Genomic DNA, 18,970 nt, shown 5'->3' on the forward strand with positions numbered 1-18,970 from the left:
GTAGAATGAACAGTTATAGAATCGGAAATTATAAAAAGTCAATTGTTTTTCTTAAAAAATTCTGTTTCTATTAATAAATTCTCCGGTATAACATTTTAAATATTAAAACAAGAGCTACAAAACGTGTCAAAATGAATAATTACCTTCATCCCTATCTCAAAAATTGTGTATGAAATTCTTTATAACACTCCACGGTTATAATGACTTGCGAAAGGCCTCCTTTATGCTAATGATAAAAAAATGCTATTATCATAATATGCATTAGATAAGAAACATCTTGAATACAAAGTGTTTTTTGTCTAATAAACACAATACTTTTTGTACGCACTATATTGTAATCTTTTGGGAGATTCAAAGGCTTCGGAAGTGAATATCCGAAATATCTTCGTGTAACATGACGATGAAGGATTTGGAATACGATAATAATCCCTTGCCTATATGAATCCGTAAAATTTGGTTATTGTGTTTATTCGATAAATAAAATTTTACCTGACAATAGAAATCATCGTCAACTTTAAATTAAAACAGGAGTAGATAAGACAGATAGTCTTACATTACGATTGCATAACATTATATTTTAAGACATAAATCTGTTGTAAAACAGTGTATAAATCTAAAGAAACGAAAATCAATTGCAATATTTTGAACACGTCAAAAGTTATCTACTACGTGCTTAAAGCCGATAAGTCCGTAATATCAGCACGGAACGCCCCAGCGAATTAAACCTTACAATGAAGTCATACGTTATAATTTTCAATAGCCGGCCATGTGAATCTGCCATTTGTTTGAGAGGATTACTGCAGCAAGCTGAAAATATGAGTGTCTTTTCACGATAGTAGTTGTGTCCCTTCGTCCAGCATACTCACCACAACTCACCATGGAATCCTGATATTTCATGAATGTCAAAAAACTGTTCTGAAATAGTGCTAAATAGTGCCCAAAGGAAAAAAATAGTGCTCTTGTACTTGCGAAGTTATAGCCATAGTTCGATGAGTATGCTGGACGAAGGTTTCGCCCAGCATACTCACCTCCGTCCGGAGAATCTGTATACGCTTCAAACATAATTCATACTTCAAAAAATAGTTCCCAAATAGTGCCAAACGGTGCCCAAAAAGAAAAAACAGTGCTCGAATAACTTCGGAGTTACAGGCTTCGTTCAGTGAGTATGCTGGGCGTAGGTTCTACGCCCAGCATACTCACCTCAGTGCGCGAATATCGAACGAGCTATAGGAACAATTTACGTCTCAAAAAATTGTGCTTGAAATAGTGCCCAATATCAGTCCAATTTTTGCTTGACTTTTGACCTAGAAAACCATTAAATTTGATTGTAAACTTCTACATACATTACATTGAGTACAGTCGAATACAATATTATTAACTTTCTTTCTAACAATTTTTGTCTTGCGTAAATTATTTGTTTTGTTATATTGTCTATGTAAGGGAGTATTTACTTTAGAATCGCAATATTATTAATTACACATTATTTTAATAATACTTTATAATAATATGATTAAGCCTTCGCGCGTCGCATGGGACCCCGGTAGCTAGGAACAATGATTTTATATATTTGTCTAGATCACGGCGCTTGAAGGATTAAGATATCAAATGAAGTAAATCATGCATGAAAAATAAAGTTGCTGTTATTAATGCTTACATTACAACTGACAAAATTATTCAAAATAATCATTTTCCGGATCAAGGACGGTACCACAACGTTTACGAAATTGACCTGTATTCCTCATGTGATAAAGTTCAATATAGTGTGGCAGTAATGGATGCACGTACGGTCAATAGGTATGGGGCTTACGACGCGCGGCGCCCGCGACGCTGAACATTTTTTTATATGTATATTATATACAATATTAAAACTACAATTTTTTCTATTTACATTGATTATATTATGAATGTTAACAAAAGCTGTGAACTAGTTAACTAGAATTCTGATTACTTTGGCCCTTTAAATAGTAATAAATAACGTAAGTAATTAAAAATGTTTTTTATTGCTAAACCTTTCATTGATGAAACTATTGGAAAGAGTTTTAAAAATTTGTATAACTATGTCACAGTACTAGTTTTGACTGGTTATAAGTTTTGCCTGCAACATATATACAAAAAGAAACTGTATAATTTCCTTTTTAAAATTTTTCAAGATATTAATTTTATTGGCTGCAAATGACTGTTTTTATTCAGACAAACACACAATGCAATGAAGTAATAGACTTCATTTACGCTTAAAGTTTCATTCATTTATTATTATTTATAAAATATATAATAATGCATTTAATCGAAAGTTTTTGACATGTGAGAAAATACCATAATTATTTCCAATAACATGAAGTCTACAATTAGAAAGTTTAATATTTTTGTCCAAAAACATGTGTCGACGACTGTACCCCATTTTACGTTAGTATGTAGAAGTTTACATTAAAATTTAATGGTTTTCTAAGTCAAAAGTCAAGCAAAAATTGGACTGATATTGGGCACTATTTCAAGTACAATTTTTTGAGACGTAAATTATACCTATAGCTCGTTCGATATTCGCGCACTGAGGTGAGTATGCTGGGCGTAGAACCTACGCCCAGCATACTCACTGCACGAAGCCTATAACTCCGAAGTTATTCGAGCACTGTTTTTTCTTTTTGGGCACCGTTTGGCACTATTTGGGAACTATTTTTTGAAGTATGAATTATGTTTGAAGCGTATACAGATTCTCCGGACGGAGGTGAGTATGCTGGGCGAAACCTTCGTCCAGCATACTCATCGAACTATGGCTATAACTTCGCAAGTACAAGAGCACTATTTTTTTCCTTTGGGCACTATTTAGCACTATTTCAGAACAGTTTTTTGACATTCATGAAATATCAGGATTCCATGGTGAGTTGTGGTGAGTATGCTGGACGAAGGGACACTAGTAGTTGAGCGGAGCCTTTGGTTAGCTTACGTCCACCATTCACGGATTACGTACCATCCGACCATCGCATGTGCTTTGGGATACATGTTTTATATTATATCCGTTGTAACAAAAGCATTGACTTTTTGTAAAGAAAGATGATCGCTTTAACATGCTGGTATGTAAATGTTTTAAATGTTTATACATACAACAATTTTGTATGTGTAAAGAAGGTCCTTTTCAAGCAGAAAAGGATTTCTCGAGTGTTATCGCTTACGAAGGTTCTGAAGTATTTAAAGAGTTTCTATTAGTGGATATATCCTATATGTAAATGATGTAACGAAAAGGGTACGGTTTACCTCTGAAGGAAACAATGCAAATATATAAATATTAAGTATAATACAGTGATAACATGGAAAGATCGATAGTGATAGTAATAAAATTCCAGAAACATCGAATTATACGTTTAGAATCGCGACACGAATAAGGACCGCTTTTGGGTAAGAGCACGTAGAGCACTAAATTTGTTAAAAGCGAATAAAGCATATTTATATAGAACTTTTTATAGCTCCTTACAACGCTACGTGCGAATTACGACGTCGACCTCAATTTTCATATATTTAACTTAGTCGCATGTGCGTTGTCGTTGTTACATTATATAAGATTGCTTGAAGCATGATAATACGGATTCGCTCAGTTAGATCTTCAACGACGAATATTATGGCTGTAATATCTCACGCTATGACAGTACATAGTGGTACATATTACTAAAATAACATTGCGTAGTCAGAAAAACGTACAAAGGATTCGTTTAACAAAAGGTAATTTAAATGTTACTTTTAATCACTATTTATTAATATAATTAAAAATCTGAAAGCCTTTGAGTCTTATTTCAAGATAAAAAAAATGTATACAAGGCGTAGGCATAATAAAGACGAGGTAATACTAAAAGACTTATTACAACATTGAGCAACAAAAAATTCCTTAATAGAAGTCGTTCATGTAAATGACGTCATCTACAATTCAATAAGGCTGACGAAATAGCGGCAGTATTCCTACGAAACCTAGATGTGCCAAGATCGATATAATCAAATTTCCGTTCGACACGGCCCAGACAATTCCCGTGATGTATCAAAAGGATCTTGAAACAAAAAGGTGACATTCAATTTAATCTAAAGCTTAAGGGAGACATAATATCTAAGCGGGAATGTCGTGGGATTTTTTTCCAATTACACCCAAAAGAAATAGAACTGTCCAAAAATAAATCGCGTCAAATTAGGACGTTTTTCCGCTCTACAATCATTCCACACTGATGCGTAAATTCTCCACACCTTCCATCAGTCGGTGGTTAAATTGTAAATCACCTCGAAAAATTCCTCGCGCCAAAATAACGATAGATTTATCCCTAGCCTTAATCGCAAATAAATGTCGAATTCGACAAAAAACTTTAACGTCCCTTTTGGGGTCGTCGCCGAATTAAGGCCGGTCCAAATTTATGTGAATCTTGACACTTGTTGATAGCGCCCGCTCAGGTTGAAGTATTGATGTCGCGGAAGAATTCCAACAAATACCCGCGGCCCCATCATTAAAGCGGCTCGACGGAACACAGTGGGGTTTTAGTCGGTAAGAATCCGACATAACCCACGGCTCCTTCCCCGGGGGCCGTGGGTATCTTTGGAAGATTTCCCCACTATAAAAAAAAAAAAAAAAAAAGGTTGAAGTATTGATAATGTGTGAGAATTATTTAATATGTTAGCCATCCTGAGTTGTGCTCGGATTGTATTCAGAATTTTGTAGTGTCCATAAAAAATACACTGAAAAGCTTTGAATAGCAATTCGCATAGATGCGTAAATAAGTGACAAGGTTTCACTCGGAATAACATCACAATTAAAAAAGTAATTTAGATTTTACCTCTTTACATCGGTAGTAACAGGATATTCATATTAGGATTGAGATTATACATAATAATATTATACTCAAATCAGGGAAATATAAGGGACGTGTACAATTTCACCTTTATCAAATTTATAGACACTAAGACCTAATCCTCAGTCCAGGAAAGCTCAAAAGCCCTAACTATAAACCTCTTAAAGCGCTTACCGTAAATTAATAACGGAGATCGTTTATAACAAAACATATCCTAATTTAGTTGATAAACCACGCCATAACCACAGTATTATTTAGAAGCAGTATCTCAACTACGCAATTAAGGCTAGAATTGACGCAAAATTCGTGAGCTTTATATGCCGTTGCAAATGCAAACTAAATTCTAAATTATTTGCTATAACGTGTTAAATTTAATGATACATAGACAATTCTATAACGATATGCGTATGTAATTTTGGGTTGTATAATATAGTTGAAATGAAAAATATTATAATAATTAAATTAAATTTTCGCTTACCATAAGAAGCAATTGTAATGGGTCATTAGTTAGTTTAATTAGTAGGTTCAAATAGTGCGATTATTCTTAAGTACAAAAACCAATTCAATCAATTTATCAAAGTTAAAAGGTCACCAAACTTATGTACCTAGTTATTGTAGATATATTATATTGAACTAGCTATGCTCCGCGGTTTTACCCGCAGTGCTCCGCTCCTGTTGCCTATATCCTTCCTCGATAAATGGGCTATCTAACACCGAAATAATTTTTCAAATCGCACCAGTAGTTCTCGAGATAAGCGCGTTCAAACAAACAAACTCTTCAGCTTAATAATATTAGTATCTATAGATTAGGTTAACGACAAAATGCTTGTTATGTATTATCCACTAAAATCTAAATGTCTCTTGTATGCAAACAGATACAAAATGTTCTACGATTGGTTTCTGGTCAAAGCAATCAACTTCGATGAACATAGTCAGATAAGACTATTGTAACTGTTTCAAAATACTAAAATACTCCTTAACACACTCATATTTGTTAAATCGAAAGACACATTCTATTCTGCCTTTATGTAGCTTTAAAAAATGAAGGAAATAATATTTCAGAGACGACATTTTAAATCCTTTATTTGTTAATGTACACATCAAAACATAGAAAATTTGTACAACGAAAACATAATATTGTTTGCTTTTGGTAAATATTTTTTTAAATTTATGAACGGAGAAGATAAGAACAACTTCTGCAACCTAAATATGAGTTAAAAAAAATATTCAACGTTATTTTTTAGCACGTTACCATTGAAACATTATATTATGTTATAGCTATCTATCTCTTGTTATGTTTAATATGCTAACGAGTTTGCACATAATCGAAGCGATTAATCAACTAACCTAATAGATTCTACTTATCCTATGGATGATCCTATTGAAATTTGTTAATGAAATCTTTATTGTAAACGAGGTATTAACGAGATCCATGGATGAGAACCCAACCGCCCGTGGTAGCACGTTCAGATTAATATAAGTAACCGTATTAGTGTAAGTATTTAATAAATATTTAGATACTGTACAAAATACTGTAATCGAATAATGTAATTGAATAATATTAAAATACAGGTTACTTAATTGAATAATTAATGAAGTAGAAAACAATGAGTGTATTGGATTAATGTTAATAGATAATAATGATTTTGAACTACATTTTTACTTAGAAATTTCTATCAATCATAATAACATTTAAAAGATGACAGACCAAATAAAAACATATACTTGTAATCGTTACCGCAAATACATAGCAATAAAAATAGCTATAGAATAATAGAAACGAATATAATATGAAGTTTCATAATAAAACGATATGTCGTATAATTTTATTTCGCGGGAGCTCACTGGTGGAGTATTTGCCGAGATTTACACCTATCCAGATGGATTTATCTCCCCTTAAAGCGCCCGCATGGCCAAATTGATCAAAATCCTTGGATCTTTCTTCAATATAAAACGTGTATATGTTTAGAAAACGTACCATATTCGCTCGCTTTTCTGCGTATTGTAAAAATACGTGAATATATGTGTAAGGTGAAAACAATATTTTACTTATTCTGAAGGTACAGAAAAAGGCATTCAGACAAAAGAAAATTGGAAGAAATTTGCATATTAAGTGTGTAAAAGAACTATTAAAGCATTTTAATGATGAAAAAAAAAATGATGTTTTGGGAAATAAATTTTTGACGAAAGTTTTTAGTTATAGAATTGCTACCTAAAAACTAAATCTAATTGATAATGACAATATACCTTTACATTACACAACATTCCGAAACAGATTAGAAATAGTTCACGACGTCGAAACTAACACAAAATGTAAGGAACAATAGTGAAAAATGTCGTCCATGTACGTACCTGTCCTAAATTGGACGTTAAATAACTAAAAGCGAAAGACCTCCATAAATATAGGGTCAAGGTAGTTACCAACCTAGAAACGAATGATAAAACATTTATACTACTTATGTATTCGGCCTAGATCCTATAGATGTATGTGGAAAGGTCACTCATTAAAGTACCACGGATCACTAGCGTCCCCTGCGAATTGTTGGACCCACAGTAGGAGTGCTCCTTACAAAACCCACGATTTTTCTTCAACCATTTATGGTAATGTTGTATGCCTTGTGAAGCTTATGATTTTTTGTGATTTCTTTATGGATCGCTTGAAATATTTTTACTGTAGTTTGGTTGATTGATCGCAAATTTGGCGAATGACTTTATTTTGTAACTAATATTTAATGATGCTTGTTACTTTCGAAGCTTTCTTAATTTTAACCTGCTAAATTTCTAATTTACATAAGGTCTATCTTATATCAACTGCAATACCCACATACTCACGATATAGAAAAATAAGAATCTGCACAAACATGAATACACGATCTTCTACTTCTTATTCTTAGAAAAACAACCACGTTCTCCTTTTAATATTAAAGGAAATTGAACTTTACGGCTTTGGCTATAAATGCTATATTATCGCAGCGCAGCTACAGCTAACCGAGTCATTATTACAGCTTAGCCCACGTGTTTGCGCAGTTCATAAATTGCTAACTGCTTTCCTTTCGGTGCAAGGAACGTTTCAAAGGAACGACCTCTCAAATTAATTGCTCGCTTTATGTGAAACTGGCGCTTACAGTTTAATTCAGTTGGGAATGACCTCGCTGGCTCAAGAAATGTCTGAGATACACAAAATTTGATTAATATTACTCTTCTTTTTGTACAGTGCCGACTTTTATACGTGAATTTTTAAGTTAAAAACTAAAATATGTTAGATGTATGTCAACTAACTTTATTTTCGGTTCAAAAGTTTTCTTTTTTTACTCATCAAGTTTCGTAACCCACAAAATACATATATATGTACCATCCACTTAAAATTTAATTAAGGGAAGTTTTAATGAAACGACGTAAGAATGCGTTGTCAGTGTTATAAAAAGGGTCATTACAAATGAAATTAACGCCACTCAGAGTACGAGAGCGTGTAACGAGGGATGTGTAGAGACCCTTATGAATAAAACATACAGACGTGTGAACTTGACATTATAAGACGACGAAATTGATTAAATATCTAGAGTAAACGAATTTAATTTCTACTTAGGATTTACGTATATTAATTCTATAGAAAATAGATTTCCATTTAATAAACTACTGAATAAAATAACCAGTTTGGACGATGATAGAAAATATATTAAAATACGGTAGGTTTTAAATGGATAGACTTTACGTTAAAAAAAAAACACGTGTGGCACTCGGGGACTGCCGCGGTAAAGCTATTGCATGCTATGCCTTTAAGCCACACCTCCGTGACCGTCGGAGTGGGGAGCGTGAGGTTTTTTCGTTACGGAATTTCTGGATTCGGTCCCCGCGCTTAAGGCCCGCGATAGAAGCTATGCAATAGCTTAAAAACAGATTTTTTGCATACTGCGTACTATTTACATAATACCTTACAAAATGTTTGTATTAGAGTGAATATTTTAATTATTCATCGATCGAAAAAAGATGTACAAGTATTTTATGTAGCTATGTTTCCGTACTACTTGTCATTTAATTCTCTATTCCTAACCCTAGGGTCCCAATCTTGAAGCTGGGAGTGGATAGATTAACTTGTCAGAGAGGCAATCACAAGAAGCTTACATATTCATAGACTATTGTTAAGAGCCACATTTCAAAACCAAACCCTGTTTATATTTTGTTTATTGGACATACAAGGCAAATGTACTTTATTATCCAGTTAAGGTGAACTATTAAAATCAATAATGTAAAATATTAAGACGGCATACGTGTATAATGAACTAGTAGTATGCTGTATGTACGTACGTATATTGCCCCCGAATTCCCAAATTAAAGTAGATATATCAAATCATAATCAAAAGTAAACTTCATCCAATATCCTTGAACGTATTTATTCTATCAGTGCTTTTAATTTCTCCATTAATTGGCTACATTTCCATATTCCAATTTTCATGAGACGGCAGAAATCCATTTCAATTTCGTACGCCCATGTATCCGCGTATAGCTGATAATATTTTTGACATTTCAAGTTTTAACAGAAGCTGATACTCTCTTTATCTTGGTCTTTTGACGTTTAAACTTTTAATCTGAGTTTAAGCGTGGTTTCTTGCGTATTTATACGCGAGGATTAAACTTCACGGATAACGAAATTAACAATGGATTAACAAATTCATTTATTAATTAATATTAAACTTTTTTTATATAAATTGCAGTTTAACATACTTTACAAGTTTTTGAATCATATTCAAGAAATGATTGCATCAAACGTGGCCTAAAATTTTAATTGTATTAATTTAACGATTCACTACCATGTTGCTTTTTCAAAAAGATTAAAAGACGAAGCAATTACGTTAAACTCACAACGTTCATGGAAAAAAGTTGAAAAGAAACAATTTTTCCAAGATAGCGAAAGCATTTTAAAATTCTAATGAATATTTATATCTGCAGAGTGCGTGTCAGCGAAGTTTGTCAATTAATTTTCCCGCGGTAAGCCGTACAATATACGCGAATTCTGTTTACATTAATTCCTTTCGTACAATATTTAATCACTTCACTGTACATTGTATGCATTCAATATAACAGTTTTTGTTTGCCCACTTTAATTAACATTGCACGGTTATTCAGAGATAATTTGATGCAATAATTTCGATTTCGTGAACTTTTTGGCTGTTATTTTTCCTTGAAATGTATTATTTGAATGAAAAAAATGGAAACATATAACAGGTGATTGTTAAATGTAACTTTAAAACAATTAATATGAACCAAAATATCAAAAATCAGTCAGTCAAACATACTGAACGTACTTTTGATAGGCGTGGCGATAAGAAATTCTAGACACATGAACATTGTTACAAATGAAATAGTAGGTACTTCTTACAACCTATTCAAATCTTCCACAGCTCCTATGTACACTGGTACATTTGGTAAGATAATATTTTATGACGAAACATGTTCGATACAGCTAAAAGGGTTCCTCCTAAAACAACGTGAGGTTTGCGCGGTCATTTCATAGTTATCTCACACCTAATAAAACAATATAATATAATGTATATCATACAACCCGTCTCTAACAATATTTTATTTAAATCAACTCAAGTGGTATCAGAAATTTTCTGTTTCACATACTTTATCAATAGATTCAAATTATAGATATTATTGCTATTGTATAACCTAGAAAAGCTTCAAGGGAAATACGAAATATAGGTACCTATAACATTAGTTACAACGTCCTTATGAGTAATAACTTAAAGTTTGTAGAATTGTCTAATTTTAAGTGTTTTATTATTAGATATAATCACATAAAAATTTACTATATGTTAATCATAGTTCAATAATGTTCAAAAGTAAGATCACATTTGTTAAAATAAAAAAGAGAAAAATCAAGATCAATTCGATAATAAACAGTTTTAGCGAAAAGGATCATATGTTTCTTCTTCTGTTCGTGACTTATAAAGGCTTGCAACCATGTGTTATGCAATTACTTACCCAAGAACAAAAAGGCAAGGAAGACACATTAAGGAATTAATTTTCCTCTCCCCTCACGATTTGATTAAACTTCTGTTTAATGTTTCTTACGTATATTACGCTAAAGTGTATTTTTAATAGACTCATTAGCAAAACGCGTCTGCAATTTAATCTTTTAAATACACGTGGGGAAAGTTTTAAAATTATTATTTGTCGCCTAAACGTAGAAATTAAACTTGGTTATTAGTTACAAAGGTATTAAATTAGTAGTTATTAAGCCGTCTTAATGTTTAGATAGGTTTGTTTACTAAGTTGTGTTGGTTTTAGTTGCCTTATTTAGATTTGCTCTATTTCGAAATAGCAGCTTGTAAATCTACGCAAATACAGTCGACACCTATAGGTACAACTTTTTTTGAAATCAATGTTTTTCTGTTCCAGTTTCTTCACTAATAATGTTAGGTACTCTATCATAATAGACGGTAGACCTTATTAAAAATATTCCATACAACATAACCTAAAATGTGCTATTTTATCATACACTATACAGAACCAATAATCTGCAGACACAGTGAAACCTTCAAAGCGGTGTAGGTTGACTGAAATTGCTCGCATAAAGTTCTTTGTAGTTACGACATAATGGAAAACATGAAATATACTTATCGCACGCTAACTTGCCGCACCACCAGCCTTGACCGAATGGCTTACATAGCTTATAGTTTTTATAATTTGCATATTTTGATCTTTGCCATGTTCACTCTTTGGAGGATGAATGTTGGTTGTTTTAATATACAATAATCAATAATGAAATAAAAACTAGCGCTTTATGACCAAGAATTTTGTTTTTATATTTCGCTGTAGTTACTTGTGCGTGTTGCTTTCATTTACGTGTGAGAAGGAGTTTGACTAATGAGCTTTGTAGATTTTATATTCCTACCTACTTAATACCTACTCAATACAATTAAAAATCTCACCATTAAAAGTAATTATTTAGCGAATTTAATTCATTGTTTAACAATACATTACTTAACGTCAATATTAAAGTCAATGCAATTTTTTTCGTACAAGATTTTGTCCAAAGTTTATGTATGAACGGACTTTAATAAGATATAATCGAGTGAAAATCTCTCGCTAATCTAATATCCACTTATTTTTTACACACTCCTTGACACTTCATATGATTGAGGGGTGTGTCACGTTAGGCTTGGACGCAGCCTACAAAGAGTACAAAGGTTATGAATATTATGTGTGCTAATTTTAATACGTTATTTCTGTTATAGATATTTTAGGAAAGTTTTTATAACCATTCTGAGAATGATTACCTCATTCTAAGAATATGAATGTTTAATTAGTCGGGCGCGTTTAAAAAAAATATTTGATTTAGAAAAAAAGTTGTGTGGTTTTATGAAACCACGGTAAAAGTGAAACTTTCCGAACACTGCTTTATACCTACTCGGCAGCCGACCGTCACGCGACATGCGCTACACAGACCAAAAAGTTTGAGACGATGTAATAAAAGTTTCACTTTAATTAAATATTTTAACGGATTTTAAACGCGATTTATTCATTATATTATTTTCCCGACGTTTCGCACACTTTGCAGAGAGCGTTTTCACGGGGAGACATTTTATTTAAATTGGAAATCTACTGTTCAAGCAACCACACTTGCCGTGAGATAAAAAAAGATGCGGAACAAACTAATTTATATTAACAAACACGATAATTATAACAAAAAGTACATCAACTATTATATTCGCTTCCACCATACACGCTGACAAAATAATTAAACCCGCTAGCACATGAAATTCCAAAGCCTCTATCTATAATTCAGTCTGTTATAAAATTCATAAAAGTTAACTAATTTTGCAACAAAGCTAATTTGGAACGCGTTGTGTGGCGCGTGATCGATCAAACGTGGCTGAAAATTTTCACTACACGAACACTAATCGAATTAGTCATTACATAGAACTACGGTACTTCGAGTCGAATGAGCAATTTTCATATAGCTTTGGTGATTGCGCGGGACCAGTACCTTACTTTTAAGTTTTAACCTAAATGTTATTTCTGTCATAGATATTTTAGGAATGCAAACAACAATTGGTTGCGTAGGAATATTAAGTAGTGTAAGTAAGAGGGTTTGATAAAAGCTACGTAGCCAATAGCCATCAGAGGATTACCTCTAGCATTAGCTAAAACTTTTTGCTTATTACCGATAGGAACGGAAATTTTATTCGTCCTAAGATTCCCAAGTTTTTATGCTCTTTATCATATGAGAAATTTCCAGTCTAAAATAATGTTTTGTACATGCAGTAGGTCGATTGATTTATAGTCAACATTTTCTTATTATGAAACAACTATTATTATCAAAATAAAGCTATGTATTTTAGCAAAAATGAACGCTTAGAATATTTCCCATAAAACGCTAAACAAGCGATGTTTCATCCCGCTACAAAACAAAGTGTTTACGAACCATCAACGCTATAAAGTTTTAAGCACAATTGGTTTATAAAAATTCTGGCATCCATTCAGAAAATAATTACCAACGAGCTTTCAAACAAGCTGAATCTAGGTCCACTGAAAAACAATGGCCCATCCCCACTTCACCACTTCACCTGTTTTGTTCCATCTCTTTTCTTCTTGGTGACATTATTACTTCGCTTTTGTTCGAATAGGTAGCTTTTAAAACGACAAGAGGCCGCTTCACGGAATTCTCAAATGAAAAGCATTAGTTTAGATTTAAAATTAAATAAAGCGCTGCAGCGCTGAAAGGCTTCGTTCAGAAGTTACAACGTAAAGCACTATTGCGGTCGCCCTTTGGCCAGAACTGAGGGGAGTCACGGCGCTTCCCAGCACTTAGTCCCGCTCCAAATGTATGTCTTCAGGGATGTGAGCGTATTTATAAGTAGATGTCGCTTTTGCTGTCCAAAATAAATTGCGTCGGAGCCGCCTAGATTGGGGCAGTCAAAATAAAGCCTATTGTTGGTTGCAATTACGGAAACCTTAATACGGTGACTACGTAAGATTTATGGCCCCTAACTTTTTCCCGGGTGAATCGCTACGGGTTCTTTTGTGATTGTGCGCGTTAAAGCACTTTGGTGATAACGAATTGTACTCTTAATAGGGGTCCGTAGTTGAGTACATATGTGTGAGTACGGGGCAAATAGTCAATTGAATTGAGAAGTACCTTGTTTACGGCATCGACCTGCATATATTTGCTGCTTATAGTATCCTTCTCATTTACACAAATAGCCTATTATTGTTGTACTAAATTGTATATGTATCGACTATTTCATTTCGATTAAACGTTTGGAAACATTTCATCTCCTGATAAAGATATGGCAAAACATTTATAGAAACATGTTTATTAGATTATTTATCTTGTTGTTTTTATTAGCCGCCTTAATACAGTCGTACTGTATTGACTCAATATCGATGCTTACACGCTGGGTCGTTACTACAGGCCACATATAACGTCCAGTGTGTCTAATTTATCGGCCATTCTAATCGCAACGCCTATTCTGTTTGTTGCTGAAAGGCAATAAAGGTGTGTCATCTGTTTACAATTACTTACTTTCGTTATAACGCATATTCTACGCCAAAAAAAAATTATTTTTATAAACATATTAAATTACGTGTGTCGTCGCGTAGGTTGGGCAATTCTATCCATCTGTGTGAGATTTCAAAATTCATTTTTTGCTAGTTTTATATTATGGAATAATTATCTACATTCATTATTAAATAATTTTTACAAACTAAATTTAAAGAATATAATAACGCAAACTTAATTATCAACGTAAAATTAATTATCAAGGTTAATTCGAATTGTTAAAGCGAAACTTTGTCCATTTCTTGTCTATTGTGTGGAATACAAAGTGAGCTACATTATCTATAATCAAATAAAGCTACTTTCATTTAATTAAACTGTTAATAAAGTTGTTTAAATCCAACTCGACGTTGAAATGAACTCGTCTTAATTTGAAACTATGGTGATGTCTCTCACACTGTAATGACACAAAATATATAAATAAGATGTACAAAATATATTTCGGCAGGTCAGTGACACACAAAATCTTGAACGATGTACCAACTTTTTGATATTGATCAAAATAAAATATTCTGATTATTATAATCGGTCGCATCTAAACATACAATAAACTCATAAAATTACCAAATAAGAAATTGTCACTAAACATTAACCTTCATGAATTTTGCGCTTACATTTACTCTTTTTCTCATTAGCATTCCCAGCGAGTTTGTTTAGGTCTTAGATAAAAGTATTTTCGAGTTAGTACAGACCCAGGCAATAACGCGCTGTCAAATTGCCTAATGTCTTGAATATTTAAATAACGCAATAAACCTCTTTTGTCAGCTGAAAACTTGCAAAATCACGTACGTAAGAATTCTTGTTTTTAAAGGTACCATCATTTAGGGAATAACAATCCTTTTCTGACCTAGTTAAAAGTTTCTTCTACTCTAATGTGCTTTAAAGGAACATAGTCCACAATTTATAAAAATTAAGCCTTTCATATTTGTTTGAATTTTCTAAACAAACACCCATAAAACTTTCTATTGTTTGCACGGATAATCCCAAATAACTACTTAAAATTCTACGAATCCATTAAATAGCCCATAAGTTATTAAATATTCACAAATTATAGACGCGTATATCATACTTTTAATAATGAACTTATAACGAGTTGGTAACAAAGCCGACAGCGCTAGGTCGAGTGAACTTCAAAACTGATTAAAGCTGAAGCAACTTAATATTTATAATACAATATCCATACATTTTGTTATCATAATACAAACAAAATATGCCTTTGATATTATTATTTATCTATGTACAATAAAGTAGATATTATTCATGAGTACCTTCAAAAACAAATCCATATTTCTTTCGACACAATGAAAATTGAAACTTGGTAATAAAGTATTTTGCGTCATTTATGTTGTTTCATTTTGTACAGTAACCAATTATTTACTTCAAAAGTTTGTGAAAGGTTTTTTTAATACTTCATATATTTTTATATGCCTATGTGTTATAATAACAGAATTGGAATTAAGGGTTACAGGAAAGGTTAACTTTTTAACAAGGGTTTATAACATTTTAATACTTCCGTATTTATGATAAATTTACGGTTATATTTACGTTTCATTTACTTTAGCTATTTCATAGAATATCATAGAAAATTTGAAGTCAAACCATTTGAAAACTAATTCAGATTAAACCTCCTGAACTATCTATAACTGCAGATTGATTTCCAATATCAATACCCCAAAAATTAGCATAACTTTCATAGGAATTTCCTTATTAAAATGGTCAATAAGAGAACTCTGGAAGATAGAAGACAAAGCAAACGTCACCAAGGGTCGAAGGGGTGAGCCAAGTAATTAAAATTTGAGTGCCTGTTGAGTGAATATTCAGATTCTACCAGTATTAAATGTTGATAGCCGTTATATTTATATCTTTATATTTATTTGAGGTTTAGCGTATTTTATTTTAAACGCATAAAGTAGATAAAATTATATATGTATTTGAATAACGTATTGATATAGAGCTTTAGAATTGATTTAAGCTCGACCTTTATCTTTACATTCTAATATTCTAAATACATAAGAGAAATTTAAAAAAATAATTATTTTGAAAATGTGTTTCCTTATAATTTTATATAAAGCGGATATTGCGCCTAAAATAACCGAGAACCACGGAATTACACGTGATTCCGAGCCGACAGCTATAAAAGAGACCTCACAAATGCAAATACGTCAACCAAATAGCTCGCGGTTCTAAAGAATCTCAGTAAACAAATGAGAAAGTTTTAATTAGAAAATAAAAAGCTTTCGACAAATAATGGCTTGAACTTTTTCTGCCACGAATGTTCCCAATTGGTAAACATTTTCAACGTGAATATAACTTGAGAATTAAATTACTATTTAATCTCTCGGCAACCCGATTTTCGTGTAGGTAATAAGTCATGAAACAAAAAAGTGCTTGAAAAAAGCCTTGTCGAAGCCTTGACGAAACTCAATTTATATTGATCGATGGACACATACGGCGCAATATAATTTTACTTCCCCCTGTATGAACCAAGTTCTTGCTCAACCAATTTCGATCCCTGCAATTATATACCTATGAATATATAATAAATAAAATTATATAAAATAACAATTCGCTAAAATGATGGCTCTTTAAAGTACTGTGAAGTACGTGACTATAATTAAGTATTAGGATACCGTTTTTCCGAGCTCTGTCTTTTTCTTAGGAAAACGTAGAACACATTTCAAAATTTTGCATAAAATGCTTCTCAAAATTAAAGTAATTTTTAGAATAATAAATGTGCTCGTTTATTGTGAATTAAATTATACTTTTATCTTTCCAAAGTTATTATTTTTGAAGTTAATTTCAATCAGAAACTGGTCTCATATATACAATTTAAATTCGCATTAACACTTCTCTGCTTCACAATATAATTAACCAATTCAGGAAGTTCATTGGTTAACTCAAAAGCTTTATTATTAGTCAATTAAACAACCGCATTACAAGCCACACAAAACCTACAGAAAACTTCGTACATTTCCTTAAATCTCTTATCAACACTACAATATACTGACCCATCATTCAATCTATTATAATAATAGCAATCTATAGGAAATAATCGACAAAGCTACATTGACAACGCCGACCTATAAACGCTACAACGTCGTACACACTCATCGCTACTCGTTTTCTTTTCACAATTCCTCAAAGAAAGGTGACTGCGCGTTTTCCTCAGAATGGCTTTTACTTTTCAATGTTAGGGGAGCATAAAAAATAAACAGTCACAGCTTTGCCGCTGTTACTATGACACTAGTGCTTGATTAACCCAACCTTGGCTTATATAACGAAAGCACGTAAATAAATAACAATTTTCTCGTCGTGCAAATAATGAATCAGTGCGTTGAAAGTAATCAAAAGCATTTTATTTATACATAAACTTTTCAAATCGAATATCGTGTAATTAAAGAAAAAATATAACTTAATAGAAAAATGTTATTTCAATTACCTAGCATTAATTTAGGATTTGAATCTAAATATTATTTTAAACGACTTTGCAAAAACACTTTAGATGTTTATTGCACGCCTCATAAGCGAAGCGTACTGCCACTTCGCGCAAAACATCTGATTTTTCAAACTTAAAATGTCTTTATGTATCATACATTGCACTTGTAAGATAATACATACACACACATATTAAGAAAAAACACTATTTTTAACGTTCATGATATTTTTGATGTCATTTTTGTTATTTAAACTAGTTAAAAAACAGTTTAAAAAAGTTCTGTCTTGGACGTCCGTGTGTCTGTATGTGCGGATCCTTTTTCTTGTTAACACGATAGCGACCGAAATACTTTACTAATCGAGTCTTTTTTTTTCTCTTACGCTTGAGTATGCTCAGGAATAGAACCCTTTCATTTTTCAAGGTCTGATTCGATGTGGTTTAATTGTTATTAAATAAACAAAAATAATAATTAATAAATATTTATTAAAAAAAAAAATTATGAGGCGTGCACTTTTGGATTTTCCAAATTAATATTTACTAACAGTTTCTAGCGCCTATATTGGTGTTAACCCATTTTGCTGGACCACTACACTGTAACTTCGTTATTTCGTCGTTGCAAATTTCAAACGTTTATAGTCCCATAATGAGAACATTCTAGGCTATAAAAAGTAAAAGAAAATTAAATTTCCGTTAACGTGGCAATGAAACAGCCAACATATTTTAAAAACAATTCGTATATTTCAAGCAAACGTTTCTTTAATGAGCTAGAATTCTTTGCTTTTAATACTTTTTAAAATTTCATTGAATTATTTTTGTATTACTATAAAACGTAACATAATAATTACCTTAATAGAAATAATAGAATGACAAGGAATAAAGAATTGTATTTGGAATGTCTGAGGGGCTCATTAGCATAGAGATTGAACCGCAGTCTGACGCGAACGGAATCCTTCTGATAATGAACTCAATTCTCTATAAGATTGAACATGCATTCACTGACTAAGGAGATAGGATAAGGATGTATAAAGCATAATCTATTTCATCAATATATAGATACGATAAGACGAATAATAGTATTTTTAACTACCTTATGTTTAATCAGCGTGAAATATTATAAAAGTTTGTTTACAAGATGCGTTTTAGTATGACCTG

The 18,970-nt window shown here is 32.2% G+C and overlaps 1 protein-coding gene across 5 annotated transcripts in view; it reads right to left on the minus strand.

Moving 5' to 3' along the window:
* The window catches only part of ASPP (Ankyrin-repeat, SH3-domain, and Proline-rich-region containing Protein), a 215,893-nt gene that overhangs the window by 37,657 nt on the left and 159,266 nt on the right, over positions 1-18,970 (minus strand). The gene's annotated exons all lie outside the window — the stretch shown is intronic.

The sequence above is a fragment of the Colias philodice genome, chromosome 7, assembly GCF_061535455.1.
Source record: "Colias philodice isolate Cphi_HAF_F1 chromosome 7, ilColPhil1 Martin Lab GWU primary, whole genome shotgun sequence".
In the NCBI taxonomy this organism is placed as follows: Eukaryota; Metazoa; Arthropoda; class Insecta; order Lepidoptera; family Pieridae; genus Colias; species Colias philodice.